Below are 18,476 nucleotides of genomic sequence, written 5' to 3' on the forward strand. Positions count from 1 at the left end.
GAGAGGGGTAAGAGCATCTTCATACCTTTGAAGATCGCTAAGCGGAAGCGTTGATAGAACGCGGTTGATGGAGTCGTACTCGCAGCGATTCCAATCTAGTGCCGAACAACGGCACCTCCGCGTTCAACACACGTACAGCCCGGTGACGTCTCCTGCACCTTGATCCAGCAAGCAGAAGGGAGAGGTTGGGGAAGAACTCCAGCAACACGACGGCGTGATGTCGATGGAGAGACGAGGTCTCCCGGCAGGGCTTCGCCAAGCACCGGCGGAGAGGAGGAGGAAGAAGAGCAGGGCTGCGCCGAGAGAGAGGGAAAAACCCTGCGTCTCAATGGCCAAAATTGCCCGATATATATAGGGGGAGGGGAGAGGGGGTGCCACCACTAGGGTTCCCACCCTAGGGGGTGCGGCAGCCCCCCCAGATGGGAGGTGCGGTGGACAGAGGGGGAGGACGGGGTGGCGCACCATCTGGTGGGCCTTAGGCCCACCTGGCCTAGGGTTTGCCCCCCCTTTTTTCTCCCTTGCGCTATGGGCTGAGTGGGGAGGCGCACCAGCCCACCTAGGGGCTGGTTCCCACCCCCACTTGGCCCACCTTATCTCCCGGGGTCGTTGCCCCCCTTTGGTGGTCCCCCGGGGCCACCTCCGGTGGTCCCGGTGGCCCCGGTACGTTACCGGTGATGCCCGAAACACTTCCGGTATCCGAAACCATCCGTCCTATATATCAATCTTTACCTCCGGACCATTCCGGAGATCCTCGTGACGTCCGGGATCTCATCCGGGACTCCGAACAACTTTCCGTAACCTCGTGTAACAATTCCCTATAACCCTAGCGTCATCGAACCTTAAGTGTGTAGACCCTACGGGTTCGGGAGAGAGGCAGACATGACCGAGACACCTCTCTAGCCAATAACCATCAGCGGGGTCTGGATACCCATGGTGGCTCCCACTTGTTCCACGATGATCTCATCGGATGAACCACGATGTCAAGGATTCAATCAATCCCGTACACGATTCCCTTTGTCTGTCGGTATAGAACTTGCCCGAGATTCGATCGTCGGTATACCTATACCTTGTTCAATCTCCTTACCAGTAAGTCTCTTTACTCGTTCCGTAGCACGTCATCGTGTGACTAACTCCTTAGTCACATTGAGCTCATGATGATGTTCTACCGAGTGGGCCCAGAGATACCTCTCCGTCACACGGAGTGACAAATCCCGATCTCGATTCGTACCAACCCAACAGACACTTTCGGAGGTACCCGTAGTGCACCTTTATAGTCACCCAGTTACGTTGTGACGTTTGATACACCCAAAGCACTCCTACGGTATCCGGGAGTTGCACAATCTCACGGTCGATGGAAAAGATACTTGACATTAGAAAATCTTTAGCATACGAACAATACGATCTAGTGCTATGCTTAGGATTGGGTCTTGTCCATCACATCCTTCTCCCAATGATGTGATCCCGTTATCAATGACATCTAATGCCCATGATCAGGAAACCATGATCATCTATTGACTAACGAGCTAGCCAACTAGAGGCTTGCTAGGGACACATTGTGATCTATTTATTCACACATGTATTACTGTTTCCTGTTAATACAATTATAGCATGAACAATAGACGATTATCATGAACAAGGAAATATGATAATAACCATTTTATTATTGCCTCTAGGGCATATTTCCAACAGTCTCCCACTTGCACTAGAGTCAATAATCTAGTTACATTGTGATGTATCGAACACCCATAGCATTATGGTGTTGATCATGTTTTGCTCGTGGAAGAGGTTTAGTCAACGGGTCTGCAATATTCAGATCCGTGTGTACTTTACAAATATCTATCACTCCACTCTGGACATGGTCCTGGATGGAGTTGTAGCGGCGTTTGATGTGCTTCGTCTTCCGGTGAAACCTGGGCTCCTTGGCTATGGCAATGGCTCCAGTGTTATCACAGAAGAGTGTCATAGGACCCGACGTGCTTGGAACCACTCCAAGGTCGGTGATGAGCTCCTTCATCCAAATTCCTTCATGAGCCGCTTCTGAAGCAGCTATGTACTCCGCTTCACATGTAGATGATGCCACGACTTCTTGCTTGCTGCTGCACCAGCTCACTGCCCCACCATTCAACACATATACGTATGCGGTCTGTGACTTAGAGTCATCCGGATCTGTGTCGAAGCTAGCATCGACGTAACCCTTTACGACGAGCTCTTCGTCACCTCCATAAACAAGAAACATTTCCTTAGTCCTTTTCAGGTACTTAAGGACATTCTTGACCGCTGTCTAGTGTTCCATACCTGGATCACTTTGGTACCTCCCTACCAAACTTATGGCAAGGTTTATATCAGGTCTGGTACACAGCATGGCATACATTAGAGAGCCCACTGCTGAAGCGTAGGGGACAGAACTCATCTTCTCTCTATCTGCTGCCGTGGTCGGCGACTGAGTCTTACTCAATCTCATACCTTGCAAAACTGGCAAGAACCCTTTCTTCGAGTTTTCCATATTGAACTTCTTCAGTATCTTGTCAAGGTATGTAATTTGCGAAAGACCTATGAGGCGTCTCGATCTATCTCTATAGATCTTGATGCCTAATATGTATGCAGCTTCTCCAAGGTCCTTCATTGAAAAACTCTTGTTCAAATAGGCCTTTATGCTCTCCAACATCTCTATATTATTCCCCAACAATAATATGTCATCCACATACAGTATGAGGAAAGCTACAGAGCTCCCACTCACTTTCTTGTACAAACAGGCTTCTCCGTAAACCTGTATGAACCCAAACGCTTTAATCACCTCATTAAAGCGAATGTTCCAACTCCGAGATGCTTGCACCAGCCCATAGATGGAGCGCTGGAGCTTGCACACTTTGTTAGCACCCTTAGGGTCGACAAAACCTTCTGGTTGCATCATATACAACTCTTCCTTAAGGTTCCCGTTAAGGAACGCTGTTTTGACATCCATTTGCCAAATTTCATAATCATAAAAGGCGGCAATTTCTAACATGATTCGAACTGATTCCAGCTTCGCTACGGGAGAGAAAGTCTCTTCGTAGTCAACTCCTTGAATTTGTCGAAAACCCTTTGCGACAAGTCGAGCTTTGTAAACGGTTACATTACCGTTTGCATCAGTCTTCTTCTTGAAGATCCATTTATTTTCTGTGGCTCGCCGGTCATCGGGCAAGTCCACCAAAGTCCATACTTTGTTCTCATACATGGATCCTATCTCGAATTTCATAGCCTCAAGCCATTTGTTGGAATCTGGGCCCGCCATTGCTTCTTCATAGTTCGAAGGTTCACCGTTGTCTAACAACATGATTTCCATCACAGGGTTGCCGTACCACTCTGGTGCGGAGCGTGCCCTTGTGGACCTTCGCGGTTCAGTAGTAACTTGATCCGAAGCTTCATGATCATCATCATTAACTTCCTCTTCAGTCGGTGTAGGCGCCACAGGAACAACTTCCCGCGCTGCGCTACTTTCCTGTTCGAGAGGGGGTGTAATTACCTCATCAAGTTCTACCTTCCTCCCACTTACTTCTTTCGAGAGAAACTCTTTCTCAAGAAAGGATCCGTTCTTGGCAACAAAGGTTTTACCTTCGGATCTAAGATAGAAGGTATACCCAACAGTTTCCTTAGGGTATCCTATGAATACGCATTTCTCCACTTTGGGTTCGAGCTCTTCTGGTTGAAGTTTCTTCACATAAGCATCGCAGCCCCAAACTTTGAGAAACGACAACTTAGGTTTCTTGCCAAACCATAGTTCATACGTGTCGTCTCAACGGATTTAGATGGTGCCCTATTTGAAGTGAATGCTGCAGTTTCTAATGCGTATCCCCAAAATGATAGCGGTAAGTCGGTGAGAGACATCATAGATCGTACCATATCTAATAAAGTGCGATTACGACGTTCAGACACTCCGTTGCGCTGCGGTGTGCTAGGCGGCGTCAGTTGTGAAACGATTCCACACTTCCTTAGGTGTGTGCCAAACTCGTGACTCAAATATTCTCCTCCACGATCAGATCGTAGACATTTAATTTTTCTGTCACCTTGATTCTCAACCTCACTCTGAAATTCCTTGAACTTTTCAAACGTCTCAGATTTGTGCTTCATCAAGTAGATATACCCATACCTACTCAAATCATCGGTGAGAGTGAGAACATAACGATAGCCACCGCAAGCTTCAACGTTCATTGGACCACACACATCAGTATGTATTATTTCCAATAAGTCGGTTGCTCTCTCCATTATTCCTGAGAATGGAGTCTTAGTCATCTTGCCCATGAGGGACGGTTCGCATGTGTCAAATGATTCAAACTCAAGAGACTCTAATAGTCCATCAGTATGGAGCTTCTTCATGCGCTTAACGCCGATATGACCAAGGCGGCAGTGCCACAAGTATGTGGGACTATCATTATCAACTTTGCATCTTTTGGTACTCACACTATGAATATGTGTAACATCACGATCGAGATTCATCAAGAATAAACCATTCACCAGCGGAGCATGACCATAAAACATATCACTCATATAAATAGAACAACCATTATTCTCTGACTTAAATGAGTAGCCGTCTCGCATTAAGCAAGACCCTGATACAATGTTCATGCTTAAAGCTGGTACTAAATAACAATTATTAAGGTTTAAAACTAATCCCGATGGTAGATGTAGAGGTAGCGTGCCGACGGCGATCACATCGACCTTTGAACCATTCCCGACGCGCATCGTCACCTCGTCCTTGGCTAGTCTCCGCTTATTCCGCAGTTCGTGCTTTGAGTTGCAAATGTGAGCAACAGCACCGGTATCAAATACTCAGGAGCTACTACGAGCGCTGGTAAGGTACACATCAATAACATGTATATCACATATACCTTTAACGTTGCCGGCCTTCTTGTCCGCTAAGTATTTGGGGCAGTTCCGCTTCCAGTGACCCTTTCCCTTGCAATAGAAGCACTCGGTCTCAGGCTTGGGTCCGTTCTTTTTCTTCTTCTCGGCATCTGGCTTACCGGGTGCGGCAACAGCTTTGCCATCTTTCTTGAAGTTCTTCTTACCCTTGCCTTTCTTGAAACTAGTGGTCTTGTTGACCATCAACACTTGATGCTCTTTCTTGATTTCTACTTCTGCAGACTTGAGCACCGAGTACAACTCGGGAATGGTCTTCTCCATCCCTTGCATGTTGTAGTTAAGCACAAAGCCTTTGTAGCTTGGTGGGAGAGACTGGAGGATTCTGTCAATTATAGCATCATCCGGAAGTTCGACTCCAAGTGAAGTCAGACGACCGTGTAACCCAGACATTTTGAGTATGTGCTCACTGACAGAACTGTTCTCCTCCATCTTACAGCTGAAGAACTTGTCGGAGACTTCATATCTCTCGACACGGGCATGAGCTTGAAAAACTAGCTTCAGCTCCTGGAACATCTCATATGCCCCGTGTGGCTCAAAACGCCTTTGGAGCCCCGTTTCTAAACTGTATAACATGCCACACCTGACCAGAGAGTAGTCATCACTCCGTGTTTGCCAGACGTTCAGAATGTCCTGGGCTGCTGCGGGAGCGGGAGGGTCACCTAGCGGCGCATCAAGGACAAAGCCTTTTTAGCTGCTTCAAGGATGAGCTTCAAGTTGCGAACCGAGTCCGCATAGTTGCTACCATCATCTTTCAGCTTGTTTTTCTCTAGGAATGCGTTGAAATTGAGGTTGACGTTGGACATCTACAATATTTATAAAGACAACTTTTAGACTAAGTTCATGACAATTAAGTTCATTTAATCAAATTAAGTATGAACTCCCACTTAAATCGACATCCCTCTAGTCATCTAAGTGATACATGATCCATGTTGACTAACCCGTGCCCGATCATCACGTGAGACGGACTAGTCACCATGGTGAGCAACTTCCTGTTGATCGTATTCAACCATATGACTCATGTTCGACCTTTCGGTCTCTTGTATTCGAGGTCATGTATGTACATGCTAAGCTCGTCGAGTCAACCTAGGTGTTTCGCGTGTGCAAATCTGGCTTACACCCGTTGTATGCGAACGTTAGAATCTATCACACCCGATCATCACGTGATGCTTCGAGACAACGAACCTTCGCAACGGTGCACAATTAGGGGAATACGTTCTCGGAATTTTAATAGGGATCATCTTATTATGCTACCGTCGTTCTAAGCAATAAGATGTAAAACATGATAAACATCACAATCCAATCATATAGTGACATGATATGGCCATTATCATCTTTGCTCTTTCGATCTCCATCTTCAGGCATCGCATGATCATCATCGTCACCGGCGTGACACCATGATCTCCATCATCATGATCTCCATCATCGTGTCTCCGTGAAGTCGTCACACCAACTACTACTATCACTACTACTATAGCTAACCGTTAGCAATGAAGTAAAAGTAGTAAGCACATGGCGTTGCATCTCATACAATAAATTAAGACAACTCCTATGGCTCCTGCCGGTTGTCATACTCATCGACATGCAAGTCGTGACACCTATTACAATAACATGATCATCTCATACATCATACATGCAACATCACAACTTTGGCCATATCACATCACATGTCAAACCTGCAAAAACAAGTTAGACGTCCTCTAATTGTTGTTGCAAGTTTTACGTGGCTGATTTGGGTTTCTAGCAAGAACGCCTTCTTACCTACGTGACAGCCACAACGATGATATGCCAAAGCTATTTACCCTTCATCAGGACCCTTTTCATCAAATCCAATCCGACTAGAGTAGGAGAGACAGACACCCGCTAGCCACCTTTATGCACGGTGTGCATGTCTGTCGGTGGAACCAGTCTCATGTAAGTGTACGTGTAAAGTCGGTCCGAGCCGCTTCATCCCACAATACTGCCGGAAAAGAATAAGACTAGTAGCGGCAAGCAAATTGACAAATCATCGCCCACCACTTTTGTGTTCTACTCGTGCATAGAATCTACGCATAGAAAACCTGGCTCGGATGCCACTGTTGGGTAACGTAGCATAAATTCAAAATTTTCCTACGCATATTCAGATCTTCCTATGGAGAGACCAGCAACGAGAGAGGGGTAAGAGCATCTTCATACCTTTGAAGATCGCTAAGCGGAAGCGTTGCTCGAATGCGGTTGATGGAGTCGTACTCGCAGCGATTCCGATCTAGTGCCGAACAACGGCACCTCCGCGTTCAACACACGTGCAGCCCGGTGACGTCTCCCGCACCTTGATCCAGCAAGGAGGAGGGAGAGGTTGGGGAAGAACTCCAGCAACACGACGGCGTGATGTCGATGGAGAGACGAGGTCTCCCGGCAGGGCTTCGCATTTAACCATTGTGTCTTTGCGTAAGTAAGATGCGATCATACTAGATACCCATAGCAGCCACGTAAAACATGCAACAACAAATTAAAGGACGTGTAACTTGTTTTTGGAGGGTATGTGTTGGGGATGTTATCCCGTTATAAGACCCGCCCTATTAGGCCGGGTCAGAAATATGGCGGCTCTATCTCCATGATCAAGATGGGCCGTTATCTGAGAAGCGAAAGGCGCGAGAAGTATGCTATGAAGGCATGGTTGGCCCAAGACTCGAAGAAGGCGACTTACGGCCCACATGAGGAAAGAGTCACGTGAAGTTTCCTTGCATAAGAGACAAGGCGAGTTGGAGGTAAACCGGCTCACGAATTGTAATGAGAGTTGTACTATTGTAAACCTAGAGCCCCGATATGTATATAAGGGCCAGTCTCTAGGGTTGATTGGGTTAAGTTAACATCAATCGAGAGCTAGGTCAGGCGAATCCGCACCCTTGTAATCGATTTCCACAGCAATATACACATAGCAGGATGTAGGCTTTTACCTCAACCTAAGGGGCCGAACCTAGGTAAACTTCTCTCCTGTTTCCCGATCAACCCCTTTGAGTCGCCACATAGTTGTGATGGCTTCACCACTAAGTCCTTTCACGAGGATATCTCTGTTGGGTAACGTAACATAAATTCAAAATTTTCCTACGCATATTCAGATCTTCCTATGGAGAGACCAGCAACGAGAGAGGGGTAAGAGCATCTTCATACCTTTGAAGATCGCTAAGCGGAAGCGTTGCTAGAACGCGGTTGATGGAGTCGTACTCGCAGCGATTCCGATCTAGTGCCGAACAACGGCACCTCCGCGTTCAACACACGTACAGCCCGGTGACATCTCCCGCACCTTGATCCAGCAAGGAGAAGGGAGAGGTTGGGGAAGAACTCCAGCAACACGACGGCGTGATGTCGATAGAGAGACGAGGTTTCCCGGCAGGGCTTCGCCAAGCACCGGCGGAGAGGAGGATGAAGAAGAGCAGGGCTGCGCCAAGAGAGAGGGAAAAACCCTGCGTCTCAATGGCCAAAATTGCCCGATATATATAGGGGGAGGGGAGAGGGGTGCCACCCCTAGGGTTCCCACCCTAGGGGGTGCGGCAGCCCCCCAGATGGGACGTGCGGCGGCCAGAGGGAGAGGAGGGGGTGGCGCACCATGTGGTGGATCTTAGGCCCACTTGGCCTAGGGTTTGCCCCCCTTTTTCTCCCTTGCGCTATGGGCTGAATGGGGAGGCGCACTAGCCCACCTAGGGGCAGTTCCCACCCCCACTTGGACCACCTTATCTCCCGGAGTCGTTGCCCCCCTTCGGTGGTCCCCCGGGGCCACCTCCGGTGGTCCCGGTGGTCCCGGTACGTTACCGGTGATGCCTGAAACACTTCTGTTATCCGAAACCATCCGTCCTATATATCAATCTTTACCTCCGGACCATTCCCGAGCTCCTTGTGACGTCCAGGATCTCATCCGGGACTCCGAACAACTTTCAGTAACCTCGTATAACAATTCCCTATAACCCTAGCGTCATCGAACCTTAAGTGTGTAGACCCTACGGGTTCGGGAGACAGGCAGACATGACCGAGACACCTCTCTAGCCAATAACCATCAGCGGGGTCTGGATACCCATGGTGGCTCCCACTTGTTCCACGATGATCTCATCGGATGAACCACGATGTCAAGGATTCAATCAATCCCGTACAGATTCCCTTTGTCTGTCGGTATAGAACTTGCCCGAGATTCGATCGTCGGTATACCTATACCTTGTTCAATCTCGTTACCGGTAAGTCTCTTTACTCGTTCCGTAGCACGTCATCGTGTGACTAACTCCTTAGTCACATTGAGCTCATGATGATGTTCTACCGAGTGGGCCCAGAGACACCTCTCCGTCACACGGAGTGACAAATCCCGATCTTGATTCGTACCAACCCAACAGACACTTTCGGAGGTACCCGTAGTGCACCTTTATAGTCACCCAGTTACGTTGTGACGTTTGATACACCCAAAGAACTCCTACGGTATCCGGGAGTTGCACAATCTCACGGTCGAAGGAAAAGATACTTGACATTAGAAAAGCTTTAGCATACGAACAATACGATCTAGTGCTATGCTTAGGATTGGGTCTTGTCCATCACATCATTCTCCCAATGATGTGATCCCGTTATCAATGACATCTAATGCCCATGATCAGGACACCATGATCATCTATTGACTAACGAGCTAGCCAACTAGAGGCTTGCTAGGGACACATTGTGATCTATTTATTCACACATGTATTACTGTTTCCTGTTAATACAATTATAGCATGAACAATAGACGATTATCATGAACAAGGAAATATGATAATAACCATTTTATTATTGCCTCTAGGGCATATTTCTAACAATCTGTCGTGACAAAACCACGACAGTTGGCGCCCACCATGGGGCCTCCGCACGGTGCTGTTGAGTTCTCGAAGGGAGCCCTTCCACGGTTCGCGAGCTATGCGGTCGGCCTCATGACAAAGAGTCGTCGTGGAAAGTACTACATCAACAATTCAAGCTGGTGTCCCGAGGCCGGTGCAATCGAATCCGGATACCGGGTCCCCTTTGGCAAGATCCATGTCTTCATCGGCAATATCGGAACACCGGTTCCCGAGACGGACATCTACAACAACATCGTCGAGCCGGCTCGGCTCGCCCAATCCGCCACATGTCAGTTGAGACACCATCGTGTCTTTGTCAGCTTCACGCAAGGAGCCGCCCTCCCGGAGGAGCCGAAAGTTGGCGGTGACACCCCTGTCAACTCAGACGGTGAGTCGTCGATTGGAGATACCAATTAAATTTGCCCTCTCTATGAGGGAAGGCTTGGTGGTTTTCCTCAGGCTGCAATCTCCGAAGGAACATAGGACCCCCCCCCCCCCCCCCCCCGGCAAGTCGCCATCTATATGGCTGGAGCCACGGTGGCTCAAGACTAGCCAAACGCCGCAAATGCCAATGGGGCCAGCGGGTCACGCAAGACCCTAGCTGAGGCCATGTCAGATCTGATGGCTGAGATGTCAAAACTCATGACGGTAGTCGTGACAGCTGACAACCAGGTGGAGGTTAATACTGAATTGGCTAAACTTCGTGAAGAGATGGCCAAGATAGAGTGCTAGATCAATGCGGAGAAGACCCGGATGACGGATCCACAAGCCCATATCAATGAAGAGGAGGAGCATCTCAAAATGGAGGCATGGCGACTTGTGCGCCGACGAGTCGCGTCAAAAGCCATTTATGAGAGGAGGCGCCAAAGTCGCATCCGACCCAACCTTAATCCAACCCGCCTGTTCAGCAGCCGGCAAACGCCCGGTACGGATCGTAACCCGCAAGGCCAGGGCGATCCACATGCGGAGATTGTCCAGTACCTTTCTAAAGTTTCTCTCTGAAGAACGAGGCGGATGATGCTCTTTCCCGGCTCGGATCATAGCGTAATCTTGTCCCTCCTAATGTATTCTTGGATGTCTTACATAATCCTTCTATGATGTTGCTCTCTGAAGAAGACACAGCGGTTCCTCACCCGGAGTCACAATTGGTGGCGGCTCCCAGAGCAGTTCCTGACTGGACGATACCCTCCATGGCTTATCTGGCTCGAGGCGAGTTGCCATCTGATGAATTTTTCGCCAAGCAGATCGTACGGCTATGCAAGTCCATGGTTATACATAAAGGCGAGTTGCACAGACAAAGCACTTGTGGGATCTTCAAGCGTTGTGTTTCTCCAGAAGAGGGGTGAGATATTCTCAATGAGACACATGCGGGCGACTGTGGACATCACGCCTGGTCATGATCTTTGGTTTCAAAAGCCTTTCATCATGGTTTCTACTGGTTAACGGCCCATGCCGATGTGGAAGAGATAGTGCTTTGATGTGATGGATGTCAGAAGTTCGGGCGTCAGGCGCACGTGCCGGCTCGGGAATTGCGCATGATCCCCATTACACGGCCTTTTGCAGTTTGGGGGCTTGACATGGTTGGCCCCTTTAAAAAGTCTTCTGACAAAAAGACACATCTGCTGGTAGCGGTTGATAAATTTACCACGTGGGTTGAGGCGGAGCCGGTGAGCAACTGCGAAGCAGAAACGGCTGTTAAGTTCCTCAGGAAGCTGATTTTCCGCTTTGGTTACCCTCATAGCATCATCACCGATAACGATACTAATTTGTCTAAAGGGGCAATGAAGGATTTTTTTCAGCGAGAGCACATCCGGCTTGACGTATCTGCAGTAGCTCATCCATAATCTAATGGTCAAGATGAGCGGGTTTACCAGGAGATCTTGCGTGGGATCAAGCCCCGGCTCATGGTCCCTCTCTTGCACACTCCGGGTTGTTGGGTTGAAGAACTCCCCTGTGTACTTTCGAGTATCAGAACAACACCTAACAGGTCTACTAGTTATACTCCTTTCTTCCTTGTCTATGGGGCAGAAGCGGTTCTCCCAAGCGATATGAAGCACGACTCTCCCAGAGTCGCCGCATAGGTTGAAGCTGATAATGAGCAAGCACGTCAGGATTCTTTGGATGCTCTCGAGGAGAAGTGTGATTTGGGCGCAGCATGATCGACGATGTACCAACAAGACCTACGTCGTTACCATAGTCAACGTGTCAAAAGCCAGGTCTTTCAGGAGGGCGACTTGGTGCTTCGATTCATTCAAGATCATACGCGTATGCACAAGCTTTCACCCCCTTGGGAAAGGCCTTTCGTTGTCAGCGGGAACCTCCGCAACGACTCGTATTACCTGATTGATTTACGCCCTAACAAGCCAACCAAGGAGGAAGAAAGGACCCGCCCCTGGAACATTGCTCACCTGCGGCCCTATTATACTTAGAGCCATTGGCTCCTTATCTATGTACATACTTAGATCATTGTGTACGCTTTACATTACATCAATAAAGCCGGCGCCCATGATATTCGGGGTTATGCCGTTTCAGCCCATACGTCAGGAGGAGTCTTTATTTTTAAATTAAGCCGCCCAAGAGGATAACTCGCCATTGGGGAGGCCATTGAAACATGGACGCTACTGGTATCAAAGAGAGTAACTCGCCTTGATGTGACCACTCAAACATGGGTACCAGTAAAGCCAATGAGGATCAAGTGCCATGATGCACAGTTCAAACATAGGCGCCTATGTATGATTATGAACGATAAAAACCGGCTTACTTGGGGGCTACTATTTCCGAAGTCGCTTAGCAGTAATAGCATTGCCTTCTGTTATCCTATGCTCGCTTTTCCTTGATCATAAGTCATTTGGGGGATTCTGACTCATTGAGTCCCGCTTTACTACCCTCTTGGCTAGCGAAAAATTAACGCATTACTAAATGGTTATACTGGATTGTGTGTTTTACGACTCGCCTAGAAGACACGTGTACTCTTGACGAGTCAATCCAATATTGGACCCTGAACTTCCAAGGTTAAAACATTGAGTTACTTGCGAGAGCCAGCATATGGAAAATAGACAAACCATGGGTTCACTGAAGCTTGACTTGAGCCTGATCAACTAGTCTAAATACATAAAGTGTTTTGCAAAAACCTCTTATGGTATGATTAGAGACTTGCAATCCCATCTACCTGCCGTGACTCATAGAGTCGGCTTATTTTCCACCTTATATGGTGATTATGCTTTCAAGCAGAGATTCAACAGCAATGATTAATTCATTCAAGATGGGTGATGATCAAGGAAGAAGCACAATACTTCTTCAAATCGCCAATAGCCAAACCAAGACGACTTATATTGCAAGATAATGCCAGGAAATTTTGACATTAAGGTGCAAATACATAAGCGGTTTTAAGCATATTCCAAAGAAAGATTACATGGCTCGTCAAGGACAGAAATTTTCTATGTTAACCCGGCGGCAAGATTTCTCCGGGTTCAATCTCCTTTGCGGGCTGAAGCTTCAAAGGGCCGCCATGTCTAAACCGCCTCCGGCTCACACTATGCTGATGTTTCGGGGTCTTGGATCTAGAAGTTATCCACATCTGAGGTGCAACTTATTAAGGCGTGAAATTGAGCTTCTTCCGTCAAGATGGTTGATGGGTAGGCGTCAGAGGCAAAAGGATGCTTACGGCACTGAGGTGTTAAGTCCAAAGATATAAAACTGGGAATCGCCACACGCTTCCCATCATCATCAAGAGCCGCCTGATATTTTAGCAGATCAAGGCTTTCGGCAAGGCGTCTTGCCGCAGGGCGAACATCCTTTACGCATTGTGCATAGTCCTGCGTGAATTCTGAGTCGTCATCCTTGAATTCAGGGAAGTCGTCGGCTATTTCATCCGTCTTAAGTTCAGGAGCATAAGCTATTGCCCGGATCATGGTTGCCATCACGCCATTTCGGGCGGATGATTTCCTTATTTCTGCTATGTGTTGAGGAATGGCGGAGAGCCACCGTAGCATATCCTTGATATATTTCACTTGGTCTTTGTCCCCCAGACAGCCTTGACGATCAGTAAGCCACCAGCATAAAGTTGCTCTGTCAAAGTGTATATTGCCTTCAGCTTCAGAACAGAGTCATCTTGAAGATTGGCGGATTGCGGGCCTATAGAGAAGCAACTGAGGTATAAGTCGCCTATAACTTTGTGCCCTTTACAAAAATGATTGACGGACCAAGGACTTACGAAAGATAGCATTGGCCATATGACAGATATGACAACGCACCCTAGTTAATTCTTCGACGGCTTGTTTCAACTGACCCTCGGCCATCTCCGCTCGTTTCACAAGGGCGACTTTTTTCGATCCCTTGACACATTCGAACCATGTCTTATGGGCATGATAACTAAGACTCTGATCTCAAGGAAAATAGAGCGTGCAAGTGACTTGTTGGAGATCATACATACTGATGTGTGCGGACCGATGAGCATAGAGGCGCGCAGTGGATATCATTATTTTCTCACGTTCACTAACGATTTGAGTAGGTATAGTTATATCTACTTGATGAAAGACAAGTCTGAAAGGTTTGAAAAGTTTAAGCAATTTCAGAGTGAAGTTGAAAATCATCATAACAAGAAGATCAAGTCCTTATGATCTGATCGAGGAGGTGAGTATCTGAGTAACGAGTTTGGTGTTGACTTAAGACAATGTGGAATTGTTTCACAGTTGACACCGCCTGGAACACCACAGTGCAAGGGTGTGTCCGAATGTCGTAATCGTACTTTATTAGATATGGTGCGTTCTATGATGTCTCTTACCGATTTGCCATTATCATTTTGGGGCTATGCATTGGAGACAACTCCATTCACTTTAAATAGGGAACCATTAAAATCCGTTGAGACCACACCATATGAGGTGTGGTATGGCAAGAAGCCAAAGTTGTCGTTTCTTAAAGTTTGGGGATGTGATGCTTATGTCAAAAAGCTTCACCTTGAAAAGCTGGAATCCAAAGCGAGAAAGTGCATATTCATAGGTTACCCAAAAGAGACCGTTGGGTATACCTTCTATATCAAATCAGAGGGCAAAGTGTTTGTCGCTATGAATGGAGCTTTTCTTGAGAAAGAGTTTCTCTCGAAAGAATTGAGTGGGAGGAAGATACAACTTGATTAGGTTGTAGAACCTCTGCTTCAACAAGATGGTGGTGCAGGGCACAAAGAATTTTTTGTCAAGGCAACACCAGTTGAAGAGGAAGCTAATGAAGATGATCATGAAACTTTATATCAAGTTTCTATCGAACCTCGTAGGTCGACGGGTACGTACTTTTCCTGAGTGGTACGGGAATCGTGTCTTGTCAATCATGTTGTTAGACAACTATGATCCTGCGAATTATCGAGAAGCAATGGTGGACCCAGATTCCAACACAAGGTTTGAAGCCATGAAATCTGAGATAGGATCTATGTATGAAAACAAAGTATGGACTTTGGAAGTATTACCTGAAGGCCGAAAGGCTATTCGGAACAAATGGATCTTTTAGAAGAAGACGGACGCAAACGGTAATGTGACCGTTTAGAAAGGTCGACTTGTGGCAAATGGCTTTTCATAAGTTCAAGGACTTGACTATGATGAGACATTCTCAACCGTAGTGATGCTTAAGTCCGTCCAAATCATGTTAGCAATAGCTGCATTTTTCGATTATGAAATATGGCAGATGGATGTCAAAACGGTGTCCCTTAACGGGTTTCTTAAGGAAGAGTTGTATATGATGCAACCCGAAGTTTTTGTCGATCCAGAGAATGCTAACAAAGTACGCAGGCTCCATTGATCCATTTATGGACTGGTGCAAGCATCTCGGAGTTGGAATCAATGTTTTAATGAGGTGATCAAAGCGTTTGGGTTTATACAAGTTTTTGGAGAAGCTTGTATTTGCAAGAAAGTGAGTGGGAGCTCTATAGCATTTCCAATATTATATGTGGATGACATATTGCTGATTGGAAACAATATAGAATTTTTGGGGAGCACGAAGGACCTAGGAGAAGTTGCTTACATATTGGGCATTAAGATCTATAGAGATAGATCGAGGCGCCTGATAGGACTTTCAGAAAGCACATGCCTTGATAAGATTCTGAAGAAGTTCAGAACAGAACAATTCAAGAAGGGGTCTTGCTTGTGTTACAAGGTATAAAGTTGAGAAAGACTCAATGCCCAGTAACTGCAGATGATAGAGAAATGATGCGTGTCGTCCCCTATGCTTCACCATAGGGTCTATCATGTATGCAATAATGTGCACAAGACCGGATGTCAACCTTGCAATAAGTATGGCGCGCGGGTTTCAAAGTGATCCAATAATGGAGCACTCGACAGCGGTCAAGAATATTCTGAAATACCTGAAAAGGACTAAGGAAATGTTTCTCGTTTATGGAGGTGGCCAAGAGCTCATACTAAAGGGTTACGTTGATGCAAGCTTCGAGACAGATCTGGATGACTATAAGTCACAAACCGGATACGTATTTATTCTTAATGGGGGTGCGGTAGGCTGGTGCAGTTCCAAGCAAAGCATCATAGCTGATTCTACTTGCGAAGCAGAGTACATAGCTGCCTCAGATGCGGCTAAGGAGGGTGTCTCGATGAAGCAGTTCATGTCGGATCTTGGAGTAGTGCCAAGTGCACTGGATCCAACAAATCCGTTCTGTGACAACACTAGTGCCATTGCTCTAGCCAAGGAACCAAGGTTTCAAAAGAGGACCACACACATAAAGCGACGCTTCAACGCCATCCACAATTAAATCAAGGAAGAGGACATAAATATTTGCAAAGTGCACACGAATCTGAATGTTGCAGATCCACTGAATAAGCCTATTCCACGAACGAAGCATGATCAACACGGGAACTGGGTGACTATAAAGGTGGTCTACAGGTATCTCCGAAGGTTTCTGTTTAGTTGGCATAGATCAAGACTGGGATTTGTCACTCCGTATAACGGATAGGTATCTCGGGGCCCACTCGGTAATACAACATCACAAACAAGCCTTGCAAGCAATGTGACTAAAGAGTTAGCCACGGGATCTTATATTACGGAATGAGTAAAGAGACTTGCCGGTAACGAGATTGAAATAGGTATTAGGATGCCGACGATCGTATCTCGGGCAAGTAACATACCGAAGAGAGGTTGTCAATCTCTCCGGCCTTGTAGTTTGCAAAGGATCAAAACACAAGCGGGAAAGTAATAGTGATTGCAACGAAAAACTAAATGAAAACGATAAATGATGGAGGTGTCAACAATGTTGGTGATATGGACCGGAGTCACATGATGTTCACTAGTGATGTCTCTCTACCAATAGAAGATAAACAACTATGCTTGGGTAAACAAATCACAGTTGGGCAATTGACAGAATTATGAACGCACCGCAACGCTAACTATGCTACTTGAGAGTTAGAGGTTCAATAATAATAGGCAGTACGCCAAGACAAGTAGACCGTTTATTCATCAGCATCTACTTACTAATCATCCACCTTGAGATATCTATCCAGAACATCTCTCCGGTATTAAGTTGCGAGCCCCACCCAAAGTCTAAACTCAAAGCAACGGACAACTGCATTAACGAACTATGCGTAATGTAAACAATCCTTGAAACCATGGTCACAGGCATCGTTGTTTTCTCCCTGGTGGCACCAGCACATCCCCTAGTCTCATGTTTGTGTCACTCAAGCTAGAAATCGAGGGGCATGAACCCACAATCATGCATAACGCTCCCTCTTGGAGTTACAATCTACTACTCGGTCAAAGCAATAAATAGCAACGGAGAACATGCATGAATCACTAAAGGAACATAATATAAAAGGATAATCAAATATATAGCTCAAAACAATCTGAACATAATCTCATAATCCATCGGATCCCAACAAACCGAGCATAGCAATAGCAAGAGAATTACATAGATGCCTTGATCATGTAGGGCAGCTCACAAGGACTAACCATTGAAGAACAAGATTGGAGAGAAGGCATCACATAGCTACTGGTCATGGACCCATGGTCCAAGGAGGACTACTCACGGGACGTCCGGGAAGTGTCCATGGCTGTGGAGAAGCTCCCGGAGGTTAATCCTCCCTCCGGCAGGGTGCCGGGAAGAGGTCTCCTAACGCTCCCGATCTCGGAAGTGCTGCGGCGGCGGAACGATGGAGGAATTCGCGATTCTGGAAGTTGTGGAAGGGTTTCCTCTCGGGACTCTAAATATAGGCCAAAGGAGGGCACCGGAGGATGTGGGGCCCACCCAGGCGGCCTCCTGGCACGGCCTAGGGCCTGGTCGCGCTAGCAGGTCGCCTAGGCAGCCCTTGACCCCCCTCTGGCCCATCTTCGGTGATCCAGAAGCTTCTGTTTCGCTGATTTTTTATATATTTTTCCTGGAATTTTTAGGGCTTCGGAAAATTGGGTAAAAGCCCGTGCAAAATAATCAGCAGACAGAAACTGGCACTAGGTGCGCTGAGTTAGTAGGTTAGTCCAAATATGTGTAAAATGATATAAAAGTGTAGAAAAACATATAACATTGTCACCCAAAAGATCATGGAACAAGCAGAAATTATAGATACGTTTGGGACGTATCAGCATCTAGGTCCCGCTATTGGATATTTAGTGGACAGTGTCTCGGTCATGTCTACATAGTTCTCGAACCCGTAGGGTCTGCACACTGTAGGTTCGCTGATGTTTCGGTATAGCTGAATTATTGATGTTGGTAACCGAAGATTGTTTGGACTCCCGGATGAGATCCCGGACAACACGAGGGTTTCCGGAATA

Source organism: Hordeum vulgare, chromosome 4H (assembly GCF_904849725.1).
Source record: "Hordeum vulgare subsp. vulgare chromosome 4H, MorexV3_pseudomolecules_assembly, whole genome shotgun sequence".
NCBI lineage: Eukaryota > Viridiplantae > Streptophyta > Magnoliopsida > Poales > Poaceae > Hordeum > Hordeum vulgare.